Raw genomic sequence first — 27104 nt, forward strand, 5'->3', positions numbered from 1 at the left:
AGAAAATTATTATTTTTCTTTTCAGGAAGTAAAATTTTGAACAGAATTAACAAGGATTTCAATATTATATATAAAAATACTTCCAAAATAAAGAAATTGTACAAATAAAAGTCTCAGTTCGGTCAGGGACTCTGGGCATGAGCAGACTCATTCCTTCTCTTATACACATGGCTTTCATGCATGGATTTGCACCATTATAGAATGAAAATAAATAAATAAACATGTGGCTTTAAATTCGACCTCCCAACGGATCGTATGTTGCCTAGTGGTCCGAGTGTCAGCCTGCGAACAAGTGGTCGCAGGTTCGCTCCTCTCTCTCGGCATTCGTTTTAGTTTTGCTTTTCTTCATATTATTATTATTTTTTTAAATTTTAAGTACAGAGAAAATTATTATTTTTCTTTTCAAGAATAAAAGTTTAACCAGAGTTTACAAACATTTCAATATTGTATTTAAAAATACTTTCAAAATAAAGAAATTGTACAAACAAAAGTCTCAGTTCGGTCAGAGACTCTGGGCATGCGCAGACTCATTCCTTCTCTTATACACATGGCTTTCATGCATGGATTTGCACAATTATAAAATGAAAATAAATAAATAAACATGTGGCTTTAAATTCGACCTCCCAACGGATCGTATGTTGCCTAGTGGTACGAGTGTCAGCATGCGAACAAGTGGGCGTAGGTTCGATACTCGCTCTCACCATTCGTTTTACTTTCACTTTTCATCATATTATTATTTTTTTTTTTAATTATAAGTATAGAGAAAATTATTATTTTTCTTTTCAGGAAGTAAAATTTTGAACAGAATTAACAAAGATTTCAATATTATATATAAAAATACTTCCAAAATAAAGAAATTGTACAAATAAAAGTCTCAGTTCGGTCAGAGACTCTCGGCATGCGCAGACTCATTCCTTCTCTTATACACATGGCTTTCATGCATGGATTTGCACCATTATAGAATGAAAATAAATAAATAAACATGTGGCTTTAAATTCGACCTCCCAACGGATCGTATGTTGCCTAGTGGTCCGAGTGTCAGAATGTGAACAAGTGGTCCCATGTTCGATCCTCTCTCTCGCCATTCGTTTTAGTTTTACTTTTCTTCATATTATTATTATTTTTTTAAATTTTAAGTATAGAGAAAATTATTATTGACTTTTCAAGAATAAAAGTTTAACCAGAGTTTACAAACATTTCAATATTATATTTAAAAATACTTCCAAAATAAAGAAATTGTACAAACAAAAGTCTCAGTTCGGTCAGAGACTCTGGGCATGCGCAGACTCATTCCTTCTCTTATACACATGGCTTTCATGCATGGATTTGCCCCATTATAGAATGAAAATAAATAAATAAACATGTGGCTTTAAATTCGACCTCCCAACGGATCGTATGTTGCCTAGTGGTCCGAGTGTCAACCTGCGAACACGTGGTCGTAGGTTCGATCCGCGCTCTCGCCATTCGTTTTACTTTCACTTTTCATCATATTATTTTTTTTTTTTTTTTAATTTTAAGTATAGAGAAAATTATTATTTTTCTTTTCAGGAAGTAAAATTTTGAACAGAATTAACAAAGATTTCAATATTATATATAAAAATACTTCCAAAATAAAGAAATTGTACAAACAAAAGTCTCAGTTCGGTCAGAGACTCTGGGCATGCGCAGACTCATTCCTTCTCTTATACACATGGCTTTCATGCATGGATTTGCACCATTATAGAATGAAAATAAATAAATAAACATGTGGCTTTAAATTCGACCTCCCAACGGATCGTATGTTGCCTAGTGGTCCGAGTGTCAGCCTGCGAACACGTGGTCGTAGTTTCGATCCGCGCACTCACCATTCGTTTTACTTTCACTTTTCATCATATTATTATTATTTTTTTTTTAATTTTAAGTATAGAGAAAATTATTATTTTTCTTTTCAGGAAGTAAAATTTTGAACAGAATTAACAAAGATTTCAATATTATATATAAAAATACTTCCAAAATAAAGAAATTGTACAAATAAAAGTCTGAGTTCGGTCAGACTCCGGGCATGCGCAAACTCATTCCTTCTCTTATACACATGGCTTTCATGCATGGATTTGCACCATTATAGAATGAAAATAAATAAATAAACATGTGGCTTTAAATTCGACCTCCCAACGGATCGTATGTTGCCTAGTGGTCCGAGTGTCAGCCTGCGAACAAGTGGTCGCAGGTTCGCTCCTCTCCCTCGGCATTCGTTTTAGTTTTGCTTTTCTTCATATTATTATTATTATTTTAAATTTTAAGTATAGAGAAAATTATTATTTTTCTTTTCAAGAATAAAAGTTTAACCAGAGTTTACAAACATTTCAATATTGTATTTAAAAATACTTTCAAAATAAAGAAATTGTACAAACAAAAGTCTCAGTTCGGTCAGAGACTCTGGGCATGCGCAGACTCATTCCTTCTCTTATACACATGGCTTTCATGCATGGATTTGCACCATTATAAAATGAAAATAAATAAATAAACATGTGGCTTTAAATTCGACCTCCCAACGGATCGTATGTTGCCTAGTGGTACGAGTGTCAGCATGCGAACAAGTGGGCGTAGGTTCGATACTCGCTCTCACCATTCGTTTTACTTTCACTTTTCATCATATTATTATTTTTTTTTAATTATAAGTATAGAGAAAATTATTATTTTTCTTTTCAGGAAGTAAAATTTTGAACAGAATTAACAAAGATTTCAATATTATATATAAAAATACTTCCAAAATAAAGAAATTGTACAAATAAAAGTCTCAGTTCGGTCAGAGACTCTCGGCATGCGCAGACTCATTCCTTCTCTTATACACATGGCTTTCATGCATGGATTTGCACCATTATAGAATGAAAATAAATAAATAAACATGTGGCTTTAAATTCGACCTCCCAACGGATCGTATGTTGCCTAGTGGTCCGAGTGTCAGAATGTGAACAAGTGGTCCCATGTTCGATCCTCTCTCTCGCCATTCGTTTTAGTTTTACTTTTCTTCATATTATTATTATTTTTTTAAATTTTAAGTATAGAGAAAATTATTATTGACTTTTCAAGAATAAAAGTTTAACCAGAGTTTACAAACATTTCAATATTATATTTAAAAATACTTCCAAAATAAAGAAATTGTACAAACAAAAGTCTCAGTTCGGTCAGAGACTCTGGGCATGCGCAGACTCATTCCTTCTCTTATACACATGGCTTTCATGCATGGATTTGCCCCATTATAGAATGAAAATAAATAAATAAACATGTGGCTTTAAATTCGACCTCCCAACGGCTCGTATGTTGCCTAGTGGTCCGAGTGTCAACCTGCGAACACGTGGTCGTAGGTTCGATCCGCGCTCTCGCCATTCGTTTTACTTTCACTTTTCATCATATTATTATTTTTTTTTTTAATTTTAAGTATAGAGAAAATTATTATTTTTCTTTTCAGGAAGTAAAATTTTGAACAGAAAAACAAAGATTTCAATATTATATATAAAAATACTTCCAAAATAAAGAAATTGTACAAACAAAAGTCTCAGTTCGGTCAGAGACTCTGGGCATGCGCAGACTCATTCCTTCTCTTATACACATGGCTTTCATGCATGGATTTGCACCATTATAGAATGAAAATAAATAAATAAACATGTGGCTTTAAATTCGACCTCCCAACGGATCGTATGTTGCCTAGTGGTCCGAGTGTCAGCCTGCGAACACGTGGTCGTAGTTTCGATCCGCGCACTCACCATTCGTTTTACTTTCACTTTTCATCATATTATTATTATTTTTTTTTTTTAATTTTAAGTATAGAGAAAATTATTATTTTTCTTTTCAGGAAGTAAAATTTTGAACAGAATTAACAAAGATTTCAATATTATATATAAAAATACTTCCAAAATAAAGAAATTGTACAAATAAAAGTCTCAGTTCGGTCAGACTCCGGGCATGCGCAAACTCATTCCTTCTCTTATACACATGGCTTTCATGCATGGATTTGCACCATTATAGAATGAAAATAAATAAATAAACATGTGGCTTTAAATTCGACCTCCCAACGGATCGTATGTTGCCTAGTGGTCCGAGTGTCAGCCTGCGAACAAGTGGTCGCAGGTTCGCTCCTCTCCCTCGGCATTCGTTTTAGTTTTGCTTTTCATCATATTATTATTATTTTTTTTAATTATAAGTATAGAGAAAATTATTATTTTTCTTTTCAGGAAGTAAAATTTTGAACAGAATTAACAAAGATTTCAATATTATATATAAAAATACTTCCAAAATAAAGAAATTGTACAAATAAAAGTCTCAGTTCGGTCAGAGACTCTCGGCATGCGCAGACTCATTCCTTCTCTTATACACATGGCTTTCATGCATGGATTTGAACCATTATAGAATGAAAATAAATAAATAAACATGTGGCTTTAAATTCGACCTCCCAACGGAGCGTATGTTGCCTAGTGGTCCGAGTGTCAGAATGTGAACAAGTGGTCCCATGTTCGATCCTCTCTCTCGCCATTCGTTTTAGTTTTACTTTTCTTCATATTATTATTATTTTTTTAAATTTTAAGTATAGAGAAAATTATTATTGACTTTTCAAGAATAAAAGTTTAACCAGAGTTTACAAACATTTCAATATTATATTTAAAAATACTTCCAAAATAAAGAAATTGTACAAACAAAAGTCTCAGTTCGGTCAGAGACTCTGGGCATGCGCAGACTCATTCCTTCTCTTATACACATGGCTTTCATGCATGGATTTGCCCCATTATAGAATGAAAATAAATAAATGAACATGTGGCTTTAAATTCGGCCTCCCAACGGATCGTATGTTGCCTAGTGGTCCGAGTGTCAGCATGCGAACAAGTGGGCGTAGGTTCGATACTCGCTCTCACCATTCGTTTTACTTTCACTTTTCATCATATTATTATTTTTTTTTAATTATAAGTATAGAGAAAATTATTATTTTTCTTTTCAGGAAGTAAAATTTTGAACAGAATTAACAAAGATTTCAATATTATATATAAAAATACTTCCAAAATAAAGAAATTGTACAAATAAAAGTCTCAGTTCGGTCAGAGACTCTCGGCATGCGCAGACTCATTCCTTCTCTTATACACATGGCTTTCATGCATGGATTTGCACCATTATAGAATGAAAATAAATAAATAAACATGTGGCTTTAAATTCGACCTCCCAACGGAGCGTATGTTGCCTAGTGGTCCGAGTGTCAGAATGTGAACAAGTGGTCCCATGTTCGATCCTCTCTCTCGCCATTCGTTTTAGTTTTACTTTTCTTCATATTATTATTATTTTTTTAAATTTTAAGTATAGAGAAAATTATTATTGACTTTTCAAGAATAAAAGTTTAACCAGAGTTTACAAACATTTCAATATTATATTTAAAAATACTTCCAAAATAAAGAAATTGTACAAACAAAAGTCTCAGTTCGGTCAGAGACTCTGGGCATGCGCAGACTCATTCCTTCTCTTATACACATGGCTTTCATGCATGGATTTGCCCCATTATAGAATGAAAATAAATAAATAAACATGTGGCTTTAAATTCGGCCTCCCAACGGATCGTATGTTGCCTAGTGGTCCGAGTGTCAACCTGCGAACACGTGGTCGTAGGTTCGATCCGCGCTCTCGCCATTCGTTTTACTTTCACTTTTCATCATATTATTATTTTTTTTTTTAATTTTAAGTATAGAGAAAATTATTATTTTTCTTTTCAGGAAGTAAAATTTTGAACAGAATTAACAAAGATTTCAATATTATATATAAAAATACTTCCAAAATAAAGAAATTGTACAAACAAAAGTCTCAGTTCGGTCAGAGACTCTGGGCATGCGCAGACTCATTCCTTCTCTTATACACATGGCTTTCATGCATGGATTTGCACCATTATAGAATGAAAATAAATAAATAAACATGTGTCTTTAAATTCGACCTCCCAACGGATCGTATGTTGCCTAGTGGTCCGAGTGTCAGCCTGCGAACACGTGGTCGTAGTTTCGATCCGCGCACTCACCATTCGTTTTACTTTCACTTTTCATCATATTATTATTTTTTTTTTTTTTAATTTTAAGTATAGAGAAAATTATTATTTTTCTTTTCAGGAAGTAAAATTTTGAACAGAATTAACAAAGATTTCAATATTATATATAAAAATACTTCCAAAATAAAGAAATTGTACAAATAAAAGTCTCAGTTCGGTCAGAGACTCCGGGCATGCGCAAACTCATTCCTTCTCTTATACACATGGCTTTCATGCATGGATTTGCACCATTATAGAATGAAAATAAATAAATAAACATGTGGCTTTAAATTCGACCTCCCAACGGATCGTATGTTGCCTAGTGGTCCGAGTGTCAACCTGCGAACACGTGGTCGTAGGTTCGATTCGCGCTCTCGCCATTCGTTTTACTTTCACTTTTCATCATATTATTATTTTTTTTTTTTTTAATTTTAAGTATAGAGAAAATTATTATTTTTCTTTTCAGGAAGTAAAATTTTGAACAGAATTAACAAAGATTTCAATATTATATATAAAAATACTTCCAAAATAAAGAAATTGTACAAATAAAAGTCTCAGTTCGGTCAGACTCCGGGCATGCGCAAACTCATTCCTTCTCTTATACACATGGCTTTCATGCATGGATTTGCACCATTATAGAATGAAAATAAATAAATAAACATGTGGCTTTAAATTCGACCTCCCAACGGATCGTATGTTGCCTAGTGGTCCGAGTGTCAGCCTGCGAACAAGTGGTCGCAGGTTCGCTCCTCTCCCTCGGCATTCGTTTTAGTTTTGCTTTTCATCATATTATTATTTTTTTTTTTAATTATAAGTATAGAGAAAATTATTATTTTTCTTTTCAGGAAGTAAAATTTTGAACAGAATTAACAAAGATTTCAATATTATATATAAAAATACTTCCAAAATAAAGAAATTGTACAAATAAAAGTCTCAGTTCGGTCAGGGACTCTGGGCATGAGCAGACTCATTCCTTCTCTTATACACATGGCTTTCATGCATGGATTTGCACCATTATAGAATGAAAATAAATAAATAAACATGCGGCTTTAAATTCGACCTCCCAACGGATCGTATGTTGCCTAGTGGTCCGAGTGTCAGCCTGCGAACAAGTGGTCGCAGGTTCGCTCCTCTCTCTCGGCATTCGTTTTAGTTTTGCTTTTCTTCATATTATTATTATTTTTTTAAATTTTAAGTATAGAGAAAATTATTATTTTTCTTTTCAAGAATAAAAGTTTAACCAGAGTTTACAAACATTTCAATATTGTATTTAAAAATACTTTCAAAATAAAGAAATTGTACAAACAAAAGTCTCAGTTCGGTCAGAGACTCTGGGCATGCGCAGACTCATTCCTTCTCTTATACACATGGCTTTCATGCATGGATTTGCACCATTATAAAATGAAAATAAATAAATAAACATGTGGCTTTAAATTCGACCTCCCAACGGATCGTATGTTGCCTAGTGGTACGAGTGTCAGCATGCGAACAAGTGGGCGTAGGTTCGATACTCGCTCTCACCATTCGTTTTACTTTCACTTTTCATCATATTATTATTTTTTTTAATTATAAGTATAGAGAAAATTATTATTTTTCTTTTCAGGAAGTAAAATTTTGAACAGAATTAACAAAGATTTCAATATTATATATAAAAATACTTCCAAAATAAAGAAATTGTACAAATAAAATTCTCAGTTCGGTCAGAGACTCTCGGCATGCGCAGACTCATTCCTTCTCTTATACACATGGCTTTCATGCATGGATTTGCACCATTATAGAATGAAAATAAATAAATAAACATGTGGCTTTAAATTCGACCTCCCAACGGATCGTATGTTGCCTAGTGGTCCGAGTGTCAGAATGTGAACAAGTGGTCCCATGTTCGATCCTCTCTCTCGCCATTCGTTTTAGTTTTACTTTTCTTCATATTATTATTATTTTTTTAAATTTTAAGTATAGAGAAAATTATTATTGACTTTTCAAGAATAAAAGTTTAACCAGAGTTTACAAACATTTCAATATTATATTTAAAAATACTTCCAAAATAAAGAAATTGTACAAACAAAAGTCTCAGTTCGGTCAGAGACTCTGGGCATGCGCAGACTCATTCCTTCTCTTATACACATGGCTTTCATGCATGGATTTGCCCCATTATAGAATGAAAATAAATAAATAAACATGTGGCTTTAAATTCGACCTCCCAACGGATCGTATGTTGCCTAGTGGTCCGAGTGTCAACCTGCGAACACGTGGTCGTAGGTTCGATCCGCGCTCTCGCCATTCGTTTTACTTTCACTTTTCATCATATTATTATTTTTTTTTTTAATTTTAAGTATAGAGAAAATTATTATTTTTCTTTTCAGGAAGTAAAATTTTGAACAGAATTAACAAAGATTTCAATATTATATATAAAAATACTTCCAAAATAAAGAAATTGTACAAACAAAAGTCTCAGTTCGGTCAGAGACTCTGGGCATGCGCAGACTCATTCCTTCTCTTATACACATGGCTTTCATGCATGGATTTGCACCATTATAGAATGAAAATAAATAAATAAACATGTGGCTTTAAATTCGACCTCCCAACGGATCGTATGTTGCCTAGTGGTCCGAGTGTCAGCCTGCGAACACGTGGTCGTAGTTTCGATCCGCGCACTCACCATTCGTTTTACTTTCACTTTTCATCATATTATTATTATTTTTTTTTTTAATTTTAAGTATAGAGAAAATTATTATTTTTCTTTTCAGGAAGTAAAATTTTGAACAGAATTAACAAAGATTTCAATATTATATATAAAAATACTTCCAAAATAAAGAAATTGTACAAATAAAAGTCTCAGTTCGGTCAGACTCCGGGCATGCGCAAACTCATTCCTTCTCTTATACACATGGCTTTCATGCATGGATTTGCACCATTATAGAATGAAAATAAATAAATAAACATGTGGCTTTAAATTCGACCTCCCAACGGATCGTATGTTGCCTAGTGGTCCGAGTGTCAGCCTGCGAACAAGTGGTCGCAGGTTCGCTCCTCTCCCTCGGCATTCGTTTTAGTTTTGCTTTTCATCATATTATTATTATTTTTTTTAATTATAAGTATAGAGAAAATTATTATTTTTCTTTTCAGGAAGTAAAATTTTGAACAGAATTAACAAAGATTTCAATATTATATATAAAAATACTTCCAAAATAAAGAAATTGTACAAATAAAAGTCTCAGTTCGGTCAGAGACTCTCGGCATGCGCAGACTCATTCCTTCTCTTATACACATGGCTTTCATGCATGGATTTGCACCATTATAGAATGAAAATAAATAAATAAACATGTGGCTTTAAATTCGACCTCCCAACGGATCGTATGTTGCCTAGTGGTGTCAGCCTGCGAACAAGTGGTCGTAGGTTCGATCCTCTCTCTCGGCATTCGTTTTAGTTTTACTTTTCTTCATATTATTATTATTTTTTTAAATTTTAAGTATAGAGAAAATTATTATTGACTTTTCAAGAATAAAAGTTTAACCAGAGTTTACAAACATTTCAATATTATATTTAAAAATACTTCCAAAATAAAGAAATTGTACAAACAAAAGTCTCAGTTCGGTCAGAGACTCTGGGCATGCGCAGACTCATTCCTTCTCTTATACACATGGCTTTCATGCATGGATTTGCCCCATTATAGAATGAAAATAAATAAATGAACATGTGGCTTTAAATTCGGCCTCCCAACGGATCGTATGTTGCCTAGTGGTCCGAGTGTCAGCATGCGAACAAGTGGGCGTAGGTTCGATACTCGCTCTCACCATTCGTTTTACTTTCACTTTTCATCATATTATTATTTTTTTTTAATTATAAGTATAGAGAAAATTATTATTTTTCTTTTCAGGAAGTAAAATTTTGAACAGAATTAACAAAGATTTCAATATTATATATAAAAATACTTCCAAAATAAAGAAATTGTACAAATAAAAGTCTCAGTTCGGTCAGAGACTCTCGGCATGCGCAGACTCATTCCTTCTCTTATACACATGGCTTTCATGCATGGATTTGCACCATTATAGAATGAAAATAAATAAATAAACATGTGGCTTTAAATTCGACCTCCCAACGGAGCGTATGTTGCCTAGTGGTCCGAGTGTCAGAATGTGAACAAGTGGTCCCATGTTCGATCCTCTCTCTCGCCATTCGTTTTAGTTTTACTTTTCTTCATATTATTATTATTTTTTTAAATTTTAAGTATAGAGAAAATTATTATTGACTTTTCAAGAATAAAAGTTTAACCAGAGTTTACAAACATTTCAATATTATATTTAAAAATACTTCCAAAATAAAGAAATTGTACAAACAAAAGTCTCAGTTCGGTCAGAGACTCTGGGCATGCGCAGACTCATTCCTTCTCTTATACACATGGCTTTCATGCATGGATTTGCCCCATTATAGAATGAAAATAAATAAATAAACATGTGGCTTTAAATTCGGCCTCCCAACGGATCGTATGTTGCCTAGTGGTCCGAGTGTCAACCTGCGAACACGTGGTCGTAGGTTCGATCCGCGCTCTCGCCATTCGTTTTACTTTCACTTTTCATCATATTATTATTTTTTTTTTTAATTTTAAGTATAGAGAAAATTATTATTTTTCTTTTCAGGAAGTAAAATTTTGAACAGAATTAACAAAGATTTCAATATTATATATAAAAATACTTCCAAAATAAAGAAATTGTACAAACAAAAGTCTCAGTTCGGTCAGAGACTCTGGGCATGCGCAGACTCATTCCTTCTCTTATACACATGGCTTTCATGCATGGATTTGCACCATTATAGAATGAAAATAAATAAATAAACATGTGTCTTTAAATTCGACCTCCCAACGGATCGTATGTTGCCTAGTGGTCCGAGTGTCAGCCTGCGAACACGTGGTCGTAGTTTCGATCCGCGCACTCACCATTCGTTTTACTTTCACTTTTCATCATATTATTATTTTTTTTTTTTAATTTTAAGTATAGAGAAAATTATTATTTTTCTTTTCAGGAAGTAAAATTTTGAACAGAATTAACAAAGATTTCAATATTATATATAAAAATACTTCCAAAATAAAGAAATTGTACAAATAAAAGTCTCAGTTCGGTCAGAGACTCCGGGCATGCGCAAACTCATTCCTTCTCTTATACACATGGCTTTCATGCATGGATTTGCACCATTATAGAATGAAAATAAATAAATAAACATGTGGCTTTAAATTCGACCTCCCAACGGATCGTATGTTGCCTAGTGGTCCGAGTGTCAACCTGCGAACACGTGGTCGTAGGTTCGATTCGCGCTCTCGCCATTCGTTTTACTTTCACTTTTCATCATATTATTATTTTTTTTTTTTAATTTTAAGTATAGAGAAAATTATTATTTTTCTTTTCAGGAAGTAAAATTTTGAACAGAATTAACAAAGATTTCAATATTATATATAAAAATACTTCCAAAATAAAGAAATTGTACAAACAAAAGTCTCAGTTCGGTCAGAGACTCTGGGCATGCGCAGACTCATTCCTTCTCTTATACACATGGCTTTCATGCATGGATTTGCACCATTATAGAATGAAAATAAATAAATAAACATGTGGCTTAAAATTCGATCTCCCAACGGATCGTATGTTGCTTAGTGGTCCGAGTGTCAGCCTGCGAACAAGTGGTCGTAGGTTCGATCCGCGCTCTCACCTTTCGTTTTACTTTCACTTTTCATCATATTATTATTATTTTTTATTTTAATTTTAAGTATAGAGAAAATTATTATTTTTCTTTTCAGGAAGTAAAATTTTGAACAGAATTAACAAGGATTTTAATATTATATATAAAAATACTTCCAAAATAAAGAAATTGTACAAAAAAAAGTCTCAGTTCGGTCAGAGACTCTGGGCATGCGCAGACTCATTCCTTCTCTTATACACAAGGCTTTCATGCATGGATTTGCACCATTATAGAATGGAAATAAATAAATAAACATGTGGCTTTAAATTCGACCTCCCAACGGATCGTATGTTGCTAGTGGTCCGAGTGTCAGCCTGCGAACAAGTGGTCGTAGGTTCGATCTGCGCTCTCACCATTCGTTTTACTTTCACTTTTCATCATCATATTATTATTATTTTTTTAATTTTAAGTATAGAGAAAATTATTATTTTTCTTTTCAGGAAGTAAAATTTTGAACAGAATTAAGAAAGATTTCTATATTATATATAAAAATACTTCCAAAATAAAGAAATTGTACAAATAAAAGTCTCAGTTCGGTCAGAGACTCTGGGCATGCGCAGACTCATTCCTTCTCTTATACACATGTTTTTCATGCATGGATTTGCACCATTATAGAATGAAAATAAATAAATAAACATGTGGCTTTAAATTCGACCTCCCAACGGATCGTATGTTGCCTAGTGGTCCGAGTGTCAGCCTGTGAACAAGTGGTCCCATCTTCGATCCTCTCTCTCGGCATTCGTTTTAGTTTTACTTTTCTTCATATTATTATTATTTTTTTAAATTTTAAGTATAGAGAAAATTAATATTTACTTTTCAAGAATAAAAGTTTAACCAGAGTTTACAAACATTTCAATATTATATTTAAAAATACTTCCAAAATAAAGAAATTGTACAAATAAAAGTCTCAGTTCGGTCAGAGACTCTGGGCATGCGCAGACTCATTCCTTCTCTTATACACATGGCTTTCATGCATGGATTTGCACCATTATAGAATGAAAATAAATAAATAAACATGTGGCTTTAAATTCGACCTCCCAACGGATCGTATGTTGCCTAGTGGTCCGAGTGTCAGCCTGTGAACAAGTGGTCCCATCTTCGATCCTCTCTCTCGGCATTCGTTTTAGTTTTACTTTTCTTCATATTATTATTATTTTTTTAAATTTTAAGTATAGAGAAAATTAATATTTACTTTTCAAGAATAAAAGTTTAACCAGAGTTTACAAACATTTCAATATTATATTTAAAAATACTTCCAAAATAAAGAAATTGTACAAATAAAAGTCTCAGTTCGGTCAGAGACTCTGGGCATGCGCAGACTCATTCCTTCTCTTATACACATGGCTTTCATGCATGGATTTGAACCATTATAGAATGAAAATAAATAAATAAACATGTGGCTTTAAATTCGCCATCCCAACGGATCGTATGTTGCTAGTGGTCCGAGTGTCAGCCTGCGAACAAGTGGTCGTAGGTTCGATACGCGCTCTCACCTTTCGTTTTACTTTCACTTTTCATCATATTATTATTATTTTTTATTTTAATTTTAAGTATAGAGAAAATTATTATTTTTCTTTTCAGGAAGTAAAATTTTGAACAGAATTAACAAGGATTTCAATATTATATATAAAAATACTTCCAAAATAAAGAAATTGTACAAAAAAAAGTCTCAGTTCGGTCAGAGACTCTGGGCATGCGCAGACTAATTCCTTCTCTTATACACATGGCTTTCATGCATGGATTTGCACCATTATAGAATGGAAATAAATAAATAAACATGTGGCTTTAAATTCGACCTCCCAACGGATCGTATGTTGCTAGTGGTCCGAGTGTCAGCCTGCGAACAAGTGGTCGTAGGTTCGATCCGCGCTCTCACCATTCATTTTACTTTCACTTTTCATCATCATATTATTATTATTATTTTAATTTTAAGTATAGAGAAAATTATTATTTTTCTTTTCAGGAAGTAAAATTTTGAACAGAATTAAGAAAGATTTCTATATTATATATAAAAATACTTCCAAAATAAAGAAATTGTACAAATAAAAGTCTCAGTTCGGTCAGAGACTCTGGGCATGCGCAGACTCATTCCTTCACTTATACACATGGCTTTCATGCATGGATTTGCACCATTATAGAATGAAAATAAATAAATAAACATGTGGCTTTAAATTCGACCTCCCAACGGATCGTATGTTGCCTAGTGGTCCGAGTGTCAGCCTGTGAACAAGTGGTCCCATCTTCGATCCTCTCTCTCGGCATTCGTTTTAGTTTTACTTTTCTTCATATTATTATTATTTTTTTAAATTTTAAGTATAGAGAAAATTAATATTTACTTTTCAAGAATAAAAGTTTAACCAGAGTTTACAAACATTTCAATATTATATTTAAAAATACTTCCAAAATAAAGAAATTGTACAAACAAAAGTCTCAGTTCGGTCAGAGACTCTTGGCATGCGATGACTCATTCCTTCTCTTAAACACATGGCTTTCATGCATGGATTTGCACCATTATAGAATTAAAATAAATAAATAAACATGTGGCTTTAAATTCGACCTCCCAACGGATCGTATGTTGCCTAGTGGTCCGTGTGTCAGCCTGCGAACACGTGGTCGTAGGTTCGATCCGCGCTCTCACCATTCGTTTTACTTTCACTTTTCATCATATTATTATTATTATTATTTTTAATTTTAAGTATAGAGAAAATTATTATTTTTCTTTTCAGGAAGTAAAATTTTGAACAGAATTAACAAAGATTTCACTTTCACTTTTCATCATATTATTATTTTTTTTTTTTAAATTTTAAGTATAGAGAAAATTATTATTTCTCTTTTCAGGAAGTAAAATTTTGAACAGAATTAACAAAGATTTCAATATTATATTTAAAAATACTTCCAAAATAAAGAAATTGTACAAATAAAAGTCTCAGTTCGGTCAGAGACTCTGGGCATGCGCAGACTCATTCCTTCTCTTATACACATGGCTTTCATGCATGGATTTGCACCATTATAGAATGAAAATAAATAAATAAACATGTGGCTTTAAATTCGACCTCCCAACGGATCGTATGTTGCCTAGTGGTCCGAGTGTCAGCCTGTGAACAAGTGGTCCCATCTTCGATCCTCTCTCTCGGCATTCGTTTTAGTTTTACTTTTCTTCATATTATTATTATTTTTTTAAATTTTAAGTATAGAGAAAATTAATATTTACTTTTCAAGAATAAAAGTTTAACCAGAGTTTACAAACATTTCAATATTATATTTAAAAATACTTCCAAAATAAAGAAATTGTACAAACAAAAGTCTCAGTTCGGTCAGAGACTCTTGGCATGCGCAGACTCATTCCTTCTCTTAAACACATGGCTTTCATGCATGGATTTGCACCATTATAGAATTAAAATAAATAAATAAACATGTGGCTTTAAATTCGACCTCCCAACGGATCGTATGTTGCCTAGTGGTCCGTGTGTCAGCCTGCGAACACGTGGTCGTAGGTTCGATCCGCGCTCTCACCATTCGTTTTACTTTCACTTTTCATCATATTATTATTATTATTATTTTTAATTTTAAGTATAGAGAAAATTATTATTTTTCTTTTCAGGAAGTAAAATTTTGAACAGAATTAACAAAGATTTCACTTTCACTTTTCATCATATTATTATTTTTTTTTTTTTAAATTTTAAGTATAGAGAAAATTATTATTTCTCTTTTCAGGAAGTAAAATTTTGAACAGAATTAACAAAGATTTCAATATTATATTTAAAAATACTTCCAAAATAAAGAAATTGTACAAATAAAAGTCTCAGTTCGGTCAGAGACTCTGGGCATGCGCAGACTCATTCCTTCTCTTATACACATGGCTTTCATGCATGGATTTGCACCATTATAGAATGAAAATAAATAAATAAACATGTGGCTTTAAATTCGACCTCCCAACGGATCGTATGTTGCCTAGTGGTCCGAGTGTCAGCCTGTGAACAAGTGGTCCCATCTTCGATCCTCTCTCTCGGCATTCGTTTTAGTTTTACTTTTCTTCATATTATTATTATTTTTTTTAAATTTTAAGTATAGAGAAAATTAATATTTACTTTTCAAGAATAAAAGTTTAACCAGAGTTTACAAACATTTCAATATTATATTTAAAAATACTTCCAAAATAAAGAAATTGTACAAACAAAAGTCTCAGTTCGGTCAGAGACTCTGGGCATGCGCAGACTCATTCCTTCTCTTATACACATGGCTTTCATGCATGGATTTGCACCATTATAGAATGAAAATAAATAAATAAACATGTGGCTTTAAATTCGACCTCCCAACGGATCGTATGTTGCCTAGTGGTCCGAGTGTCAGCCTGTGAACAAGTGGTCCCATCTTCGATCCTCTCTCTCGGCATTCGTTTTAGTTTTACTTTTCTTCATATTATTATTATTTTTTTAAATTTTAAGTATAGAGAAAATTAATATTTACTTTTCAAGAATAAAAGTTTAACCAGAGTTTACAAACATTTCAATATTATATTTAAAAATACTTCCAAAATAAAGAAATTGTACAAACAAAAGTCTCAGTTCGGTCAGAGACTCTGGGCATGCGCAGACTCATTCCTTCTCTTAAACACATGGCTTTCATGCATGGATTTGCACCATTATAGAATTAAAATAAATAAATAAACATGTGGCTTTAAATTCGACCTCCCAACGGATCGTATGTTGCCTAGTGGTCCGTGTGTCAGCCTGCGAACACGTGGTCGTAGGTTCGATCCGCGCTCTCACCATTCGTTTTACTTTCACTTTTCATCATATTATTATTATTATTATTTTTAATTTTAAGTATAGAGAAAATTATTATTTTTCTTTTCAGGAAGTAAAATTTTGAACAGAATTAACAAAGATTTCACTTTCACTTTTCATCATATTATTATTTTTTTTTTTTTAAATTTTAAGTATAGAGAAAATTATTATTTCTCTTTTCAGGAAGTAAAATTTTGAACAGAATTAACAAAGATTTCAATATTATATTTAAAAATACTTCCAAAATAAAGAAATTGTACAAATAAAAGTCTCAGTTCGGTCAGAGACTCTGGGCATGCGCAGACTCATTCCTTCTCTTATACACATGGCTTTCATGCATGGATTTGCACCATTATAGAATGAAAATAAATAAATAAACATGTGGCTTTAAATTCGACCTCCCAACGGATCGTATGTTGCCTAGTGGTCCGAGTGTCAGCCTGTGAACAAGTGGTCCCATCTTCGATCCTCTCTCTCGGCATTCGTTTTAGTTTTACTTTTCTTCATATTATTATTATTTTTTTTAAATTTTAAGTATAGAGAAAATTAATATTTACTTTTCAAGAATAAAAGTTTAACCAGAGTTTACAAACATTTCAATATTATATTTAAAAATACTTCCAAAATAAAGAAATTGTACAAACAAAAGTCTCAGTTCGGTCAGAGACTCTTGGCATGCGATGACTCATTCCTTCTCTTAAACACATGGCTTTCATGCATGGATTTGCACCATTATAGAATTAAAATAAATAAATAAACATGTGGCTTTAAATTCGACCTCCCAACGGATCGTATGTTGCCTAGTGGTCCGAGTGTCAGCCTGTGAACAAGTGGTCGTATGATCGATCCTCTCTCTCGGCATTCGTTTTAGTTTTACTTTTCTTCATATTATTATTATTTTTTTAAATTTTAAGTATAGAGAAAATTATTATTTTTCTTTTCAAGAATAAAAGTTTAACCAGAGTTTACAAACATTTCAATATTATATTTAAAAATACTTCCAAAATAAAGAAATTGTACAAACAAAAGTCTCATTTCGGTCAGAGACTCTGGGCATGCGCAGACTCATTCCTTCTCTTATACACATGGCTTTCATGTATGGATTTGCACCATTATAGAATGAAAATAAATAAATAAACATGTGGCTTTAAATTCGGCCTCCCAACGGATCGTATCTTTCCTAGTGGTCCGTGTGTCAGCCTGCGAACAAGTGGTCGTAGGTTCGATCCGCGCTCTCACCTTTCGTTTTACTTTCACTTTTCATCATATTATTATTTTTTTTTAATTATAAGTATAGAGAAAATTATTATTTTTCTTTTCAGGAAGTAAAATTTTGAATAGAATTAACAAAGATTTCAATATTATATTTAAAAATACTTCCAAAATAAAGAAATTGTACAAATAAAAGTCTCAGTTCGGTCAGAGACTCTGGGCATGCGCAGACTTATTCCTTCTCTTATACACATGGCTTTCATGCATGGATTTGCACCATTATAGAATGAAAATAAATAATTAACATGTGGCTTTAAATTCGATCTCCCAACGGATCGTATGTTGCCTAGTGGTCCGAGTGTCAGCCTGCGAACAAGTGGTCGTAGGTTCGATCCGCGCTCTCACCTTTCGTTTTACTTTCACTTTTCATCATATTATTATTTTTTTTATTTTAATTTTAAGTATAGAGAAAATTATTATTTCTCTTTTCAGGAAGTAAAATTTTGAACAGAATTAACAAAGATTTCTATATTATATATAAAAATACTTCCAAAATAAAGAAATTGTACAAATAAAAGTCTCAGTTCGGTCAGAGACTCTGGGCATGCGCAGACTCATTCCTTCTCTTATACACATGGCTTTCATGCATGGATTTGCACCATTATAGAATGAAAATAAATAAATAAACATGTGGCTTTAAATTCGACCTCCCAACGGATCGTATGTTGCCTAGTGTTCCGAGTGTCAGCCTGAGAAACAAGTGGTCGTAGGTTCGATCCGCGCTCTCACAATTCGTTTTACTTTCACTTTTCATCATCATATTATTTTTTTTTTTTTAATTTTAAGTATAGAGAAAATTATTATTTTTCTTTTCAGGAAGTAAAATTTTGAACAGAATTAAAAAAGATTTCAATATTATATATAAAAATACTTCCAAAATAAAGAAAATGTGCAAATAAAAGTCTCATTTCGGTCAGAGACTCTGGGCATGCGCAGACTCATTCCTTCTCTTATACACATGGCTTTCATGCATGGATTTGCACCATTATAGAACGAAAATAAATAAATAAACATGTGGCTTTAAATTCGACCTCCCAACGGATCGTATGTTGCCTAGTGGTCCGAGTGTCAGCCTGTGAACAAGTGGTCGCAGGTTCGATCCTCTCTCTTGGCATTCGTTTTAGTTTTACTTTTCTTCATATTATTATTATTTTTTTAAATTTTAAGTATAGAGAAAATTATTATTTTTCTTTTCAGGAATAAAAGTTTAACCAGAGTTTACAAACATTTCAATATTATATTTAAAAATTCTTCCAAAATAAAGAAATTGTACAAACAAAAGTCTCAGTTCGGTCAGAGACTCTGGGCATGTGCAGACTCATTCCTTCTCTTATACACATGGCTTTCATGCATGGATTTGCACCATTATAGAATGAAAATAAATAAATAAACATGTGGCTTTAAATTCGACCTCCCAACGGATCGTATGTTGCCTAGTGGTCCGAGTGTCAGCCTGCGAACAAGTGGTCGTAGGTTCGATCCTCTCTCTCGGCATTCGTTTTAGTTTTACTTTTCTTCATATTATTATTATTATTTTTTTAATTTTAAGTATAGATAAAATTATTATTTTTCATATCAGGAAATAAAATTTTGAACAGAATTAACAAAGATTTCAATATTATATATAAAAATACTTCCAAAATAAAGAAATTGTACAAATAAAAGTCTCAGTTCGGTCAGGGACTCTGGGCATGCGCAGACTCATTCCTTCTCTTATACACATGGCTTTCATGCATGGATTTGCACCATTCTAGAATGAAAATAAATAAATAAACATGTGGCTTTAAATTCGACCTCCCAAAGGATCTTATGTTGCCTAGCGGTCCGAGTGTCAGTCTCTGAACAAGTGGTCGTATGTTCGATCCTCTCTTCGGCATTCGTTTTACTTTTACTTTTCTTCATATTATTATTATTTTTTTAAATTTTAAGTATAGAGAAAATTATTATTTTTCTTTTCAAGAATAAAAGTTTAACCAGAGTTTACAAACATTTCAATATTGTATTTAAAAATAATTCCAAAATAAAGAAATTGTACAAATAAAAGTCTCAGTTCGGTCCGAGACTCTGGGCATGCGCAGACTCATTCCTTCTCTTATACACATGGCTTTAATGCATGGATTTGCACCATTATAGAATGAAAATAAATAAATAAGCATGTGGCTTTAAATTCGACGTCCCAACGGATTGTATGTTGTCTAGTGGTCCGAGTGTCAGCCTGTGAACAGGTGGTCGCAGGTTCGATCCTGTCTCTCGGCATTCGTTTTAGTTTTACTTTTCTTCATATTATTATTATTTTTTTAAATTTTAAGTATAGAGAAAATTATTATTTTTCTTTTCAAGAATAAATGTTTAACCAGAGTTTACAAACATTTCAATATTATATTTAAAAATACTTCCAAAATAAAGAAATTGTACAAATAAAAGTCTCAGTTCGGTCAGGGACTCTGGGCATGCGCAGACTCATTCCTTCTCTTATACACATGGCTTTCATGCATGGATTTGCACCATTATAGAATGAAAATAAATAAATAAACATGTGGCTTTAAATTCGACCTCCCAACGGATCGTATGTTGCCTAGTGGTCCGAGTGTCAGCCTGTGAACAAGTGGTCGCAGGTTCGATCCTCTCTCTTGGCATTCGTTTTAGTTTTACTTTTCTTCATATTATTATTATTTTTTTAAATTTTAATTATAGAGAAAATTATTATTTTTCTTTTCAGGAATAAAAGTTTAACCAGAGTTTACAAACATTTCAATATTATATTTAAAAATTCTTCCAAAATAAAGAAATTGTACAAACAAAAGTCTCAGTTCGGTCAGAGACTCTGGGCATGCGCAGACTCATTCCTTCTCTTATACACATGGCTTTCATGCATGGATTTGCACCATTATAGAATGAAAATAAATAAATAAACATGTGGCTTTAAATTCGACCTCCCAAAGGATCTTATGTTGCCTAGCGGTCCGAGTGTCAGTCTGTGAACAAGTGGTCGTATGTTCGATCCTCTCTCTCGGCATTCGTTTTAGTTTTACTTTTCTTCATATTATTATTATTTTTTTAAATTTTAAGTATAGAGAAAATTATTATTTTTCTTTTCAAGAATAAAAGTTTGAACAGAATTAACAAAGATTTCAATATTATATATAAAAATACTTCCAAAATAAAGAAATTGTACCAATAAAAGTCTCAGTTCGGTCAGGGACTCTGGGCATGCTCAGACTCATTCCTTCTCTTATACACATGGCTTTCATGCATGGATTTGCACCATTATAGAATGAAAATAAATAAATAAACATGTGGCTTTAAATTCGACCTCCCAAAGGATCTTATGTTGCCTTGCGGTCCGAGTGTCAGTCTGTGAACAAGTGGTCGTATGTTCGATCCTCTCTCTCGGCATTCGTTTTAGTTTTACTTTTCTTCATATTATTATTATTTTTTTAAATTTTAAGTATAGAGAAAATTATTATTTTTCTTTTCAAGAATAAAAGTTTAACCAGAGTTTACAAACATTTCAATATTATATTTAAAAAAACTTCCAAAATAAAGAAATTGTACAAATAAAAGTCTCAGTTCGGTCAGAGACTCTGGGCATGCGCAGACTCATTCCTTCTCTTATACACATGGCTTTCATGCATGGATTTGCACCATTATAGAATGAAAATAAATAAATAAACATGTGGCTTTAAATTCGACCTCCCAACGGATCGTATGTTGCCTAGTGGTCCGAGTGTCAGCCTGCGAACAAGTGGTCGTAGGTTCGATCCGCGCAGTCACCATTCGTTTTACTTTAAATTTTCATCATCATATTATTATTTTTTTTTTAATTTTAAGTATAGAGAAAATTATTATTCTTCTTTTCAGGAAGTAAAATTTTGAACAGAATTGACAAACATTTCAATATTATGTATAAAAATACTTCCAAAATAAAGAAATTGTACAAATAAAAGTCTCAGTTCGGTCAGAGAATCTGGGCATGCGCAGACTCATTCCTTCTCTTATACACATGGCTTTCATGCATGGATTTGCACCATTATAGAATGAAAATAAATAAATAAACATGTGGCTTTAAATTCAAACCTCCCAACGGATCGTATGTTGCCTAGTGGTCCGAGTGTCAGCCTACGAACAAGTGGTCGTAGGTTCGATCCGCGCTCTCACCTTTCGTTTTACTTTCACTTTTCATAATATTATTATTTTTTTTTTTAATTTTAAGTATAGAGAAAATTATTATTTTTCTTTTCAGGAAGTAAAATTTTGAACAGAATTAACAAAGATTTCAATATTATATATAAAAAAACTTCCAAAATAAAGAAATTGTACAAATAAAAGTCTCAGTTCGGTCAGAGACTCTGGGCATGCGCAAACCCATTACTTCTCTTATACACATGGCTTTCATGCATGGATTTGCACCATTATAGAATGAAAATAAATAAATAAACATGTGGCTTTAAATTCGACCTCCCAACGGATCGTATGTTGCCTAGTGGTCCGAGTGTCAGCCTGTGAACAAGTGGTCGCAGGTTCGATCCTCTCTCTCTGCATTTGTTTTAGTTTTACTTTTCTTCATATTATTATTATTTTTTCAAATTTTAAGTATAGAGAAAATTATTATTTTTCTTTTCAAGAATAAAAGTTTAACCAGAGTTTACAAACATTTCAATATTATATTTAAAAATACTTCCAAAATAAAGAAATTGTACAAACAAAAGACTCAGTTCGGTCAGAGACTCTGGGCATGCGCAGACTCATTCCTTCTCTTATACACATGGCTTTCATGCATGTATTTGCAGCATTATAGAATGAAAATAAATAAATAAACATGTGGCTTTAAATTCATCCTTCCTACGGATCGTATGTTGCCTAGTGGTCCGAGTGTCAGCCTGTGAACAATTGGTCGCAGCTTCGATCCTCTCCCTCGGCATTCGTTTTAGTTATACTTTTCTTCATATTATTATTATTTTTTTAAATATTAAGTATAGAGAAAATTATTATTTTTCTTTTCAAGAATAAAAGTTTAACCAGAGTTTACAAACATTTCAATATTGTATTTAAAAATAATTCCAAAATAAAGAAATTGTACAAATAAAAGTCTCAGTTCGGTCCGAGACTCTGGGCATGCGCAGACTCATTCCTTCTCTTATACACATGGCTTTAATGCATGGATTTGCACCATTATAGAATGAAAATAAATAAATAAGCATGTGGCTTTAAATTCGACGTCCCAACGGATTGTATGTTGTCTAGTGGTCCGAGTGTCAGCCTGTGAACAAGTGGTCGCAGGTTCGATCCTCTCTCTCGGCATTCGTTTTAGTTTTACTTTTCTTCATATTATTATTATTTTTTTAAATTTTAAGTATAGAGAAAATTATTATTTTTCTTTTCAAGAATAAAAGTTTAACCAGAGTTTACAAACATTTCAATATTATATTTAAAAATACTTCCAAAATAAAGAAATTGTACAAATAAAAGTCTCAGTTCGGTCAGGGACTCTGGGCATGCGCAGACTCATTCCTTCTCTTATACACATGGCTTTCATGCATGGATTTGCACCATTATAGAATGAAAATAAATAAATAAACATGTGGCTTTAAATTCGACCTCCCAACGGATCGTATGTTGCCTAGTGGTCCGAGTGTCAGCCTGTGAACAAGTGGTCGCAGGTTCGATCCTCTCTCTCGGCATTCGTTTTTGTTTTACTTTTCTTCATATTATTATTATTTTTTTAAATTTTAAGTATAGAGAAAATTATTATTTTTCTTTTCAAGAATAAAAGTTTGAACAGAATTAACAAAGATTTCAATATTATATATAAAAATACTTCCAAAATAAAGAAATTGTACAAATAAAAGTCTCAGTTCGGTCAGGGACTCTGGGCATGCTCAGACTCATTCCTTCTCTTATACACATGGCTTTCATGCATGGATTTGCACCATTATAGAATGAAAATAAATAAATAAACATGTGGCTTTAAATTCGACCTCTCAAAGGATCTTATGTTGCCTTGCGGTCCGAGTGTCAGTCTGTGAACAAGTGGTCGTATGTTCGATCCTCTCTCTCGGCATTCGTTTTAGTTTTACTTTTCTTCATATTATTATTATTTTTTTAAATTTTAAGTATAGAGAAAATTATTATTTTTCTTTTCAAGAATAAAAGTTTAACTAGAGTTTACAAACATTTCAATATTATATTTAAAAAAACTTCCAAAATAAAGAAATTGTACAAATAAAAGTCTCAGTTCGGTCAGAGACTCTGGGCATGCGCAGACTCATTCCTTCTCTTATACACATGGCTTTCATGCATGGATTTGCACCATTATAGAATGAAAATAAATAAATAAACATGTGGCTTTAAATTCGACCTCCCAACGGATCGTATGTTGCCTAGTGGTCCGAGTGTCAGCCTGCGAACAAGTGGTCGTAGGTTCGATCCGCGCAGTCACCATTCGTTTTACTTTAAATTTTCATCATCATATTATTATTTTTTTTTTAATTTTAAGTATAGAGAAAATTATTATTCTTCTTTTCAGGAAGTAAAATTTTGAACAGAATTGACAAACATTTCAATATTATGTATAAAAATACTTCCAAAATAAAGAAATTGTACAAATAAAAGTCTCAGTTCGGTCAGAGAATCTGGGCATGCGCAGACTCATTCCTTCTCTTATACACATGGCTTTCATGCATGGATTTGCACCATTATAGAATGAAAATAAATAAATAAACATGTGGCTTTAAATTCAAACCTCCCAACGGATCGTATGTTGCCTAGTGGTCCGAGTGTCAGCCTACGAAAGAGTGGTCGTAGGTTCGATCCGCGCTCTCACCTTTCGTTTTACTTTCACTTTTCATAATATTATTATTTTTTTTTTAATTTTAAGTATAGAGAAAATTATTATTTTTCTTTTCAGGAAGTAAAATTTTGAACAGAATTAACAAAGATTTCAATATTATATATAAAAAAACTTCCAAAATAAAGAAATTGTACAAATAAAATTCTCAGTTCGGTCAGAGACTCTGGGCATGCGCAAACCTATTACTTCTCTTATACACATGGCTTTCATGCATGGATTTGCACCATTATAGAATGAAAATAAATAAATAAACATGTGGCTTTAAATTCGACCTCCCAACGGATCGTATGTTGCCTAGTGGTCCGAGTGTCAGCCTGTGAACAAGTGGTCGCAGGTTCGATCCTCTCTCTCTGCATTTGTTTTAATTTTACTTTTCTTCATATTATTATTATTTTTTTAAATTTTAAGTATAGAGAAAATTATTAATTTTCTTTTCAAGAATAAAAGTTTAACCAGAGTTTACAAACATTTCAATATTATATATAAAAAAACTTCCAAAATAAAGAAATTGTACAAATAAAAGTCTCAGTTCGGTCAGAGACTCTGGGCATGCGCAGACTCATTCCGTCTCTTATACACATGGCTTTCATGCATGGATTTGCACCATTATAGAATGAAAATAAATAAATAAACATGTGGCTTTAAATTCGACCTCCCAACGGATCGTATGTTGCCTAGTGGTCCGAGTGTCAGCCTGCGAACAAGTGGTCATAAGTTCGATCCGCGGTCTCGCCATTCGTTTTACTTTCAATTTTCATCATATTATTATTTTTTTTTTATTTTAAGTATATAGAAAATTATTATTTTTCTTTTCAGGAAGTAAAATTTTGAACAGAATTAACAAAGATTTCAATATTATATATAAAAATACATCCAAAATAAAGAAATTGTACAAACAAAAGTCTCAGTTCGGTCAGAGACTCTCTGCATGCGCAGACTCATTCCTTCTCTTATACACATGGCTTTCATGCATGGATTTGCACCATTATAGAATGAAAATAAATAAATATGTTGTTCGTATGTTGCCTAGTGGTCCGAGTGTCAGCCTGTGAACAAGTGGTCGCAGATTCGATCCGCTCTCTCGGCATTCGTTTTAGTTTTACTTTTCATCATCATATCATTATTATTTTTTTTTAATTTTAAGTATAGAGAAAATTATTATTTTTCTTTTCAGGAAGTAAAATTTTGAACAGAATTAACAAAGATTTCAATATTATATATAAAAATACTTCCAAAATAAAGAAATTGTACAAATAAAAGTCTCAGTTCGGTCAGAGACTCTGGGCATGCGCAGACTCATTCCTTCTCTTATACACATGGCTTTCATGCATGGATTTGCACCATTATAGAATGAAAATAAATAAATAAACATGTGGCTTTAAATTCGACCTCCCGACGGATCGTATGTTGCCTAGTGGTCCGAGTGTCAGCCTGCGAACAAGTGGTCGTAGGTTCGATCCGCGCAGTCACCATTCGTTTTACTTTAAATTTTCATCATCATATTATTATTTTTTTTTTAATTTTAAGTATAGAGAAAATTATTCTTCTTCTTTTCAGGAAGTAAAATTTTGAACAGAATTGACAAACATTTCAATATTATGTATAAAAATACTTCCAAAATAAAGAAATTGTACAAATAAAAGTCTCAGTTCGGTCAGAGAATCTGGGCATGCGCAGACTCATTCCTTCTCTTATACACATGGCTTTCATGCATGGATTTGCACCATTATAGAATGAAAATAAATAAATAAACATGTGGCTTTAAATTCAAACCTCCCAACGGATCGTATGTTGCCTAGTGGTCCGAGTGTCAGCCTACGAACAAGTGGTCGTAGGTTCGATCCGCGCTCTCACCTTTCGTTTTACTTTCACTTTTCATAATATTATTATTTTTTTTTTAAATTTTAAGTATAGAGAAAATTATTATTTTTCTTTTCAGGAAGTAAAATTTTGAACAGAATTAACAAAGATTTCAATATTATGTATAAAAATACTTCCAAAATAAAGAAATTGTACAAATAAAAGTCTCAGTTCGGTCAGAGACTCTGGGCATGCGCAGACTCATTCCTTCTCTTATACAAATGGCTTTCATGCATGGATTTGCACCATCATAGAATGAAAATAAATAAATAAACGTGTGGCTTTAAATTCGACCTCCCAACGGATCGTATGTTGCCTAGTGGTCCGAGTGTCAGCCTGCGAACAAGTGGTCGTAGGTTCGAACCGCGCTCTCACCATTCGTTTTACTTTCACTTTTCATCATCATATTATTATTATTTTTTTTTAATTTTAAGTATAGAGAAAATTATTATTTTTCTTTTCAGGAAGTAAAATTTTGAACAGAATTAACAAAGATTTCAATATTATATATAAAAATACTTCCAAAATAAAGAAATTGTACAAATAAAAGTCTCAGTTCGGTCAGAGACTCCGCGC

This window comes from Argiope bruennichi, chromosome 11, assembly GCF_947563725.1.
Source record: "Argiope bruennichi chromosome 11, qqArgBrue1.1, whole genome shotgun sequence".
In the NCBI taxonomy this organism is placed as follows: Eukaryota; Metazoa; Arthropoda; class Arachnida; order Araneae; family Araneidae; genus Argiope; species Argiope bruennichi.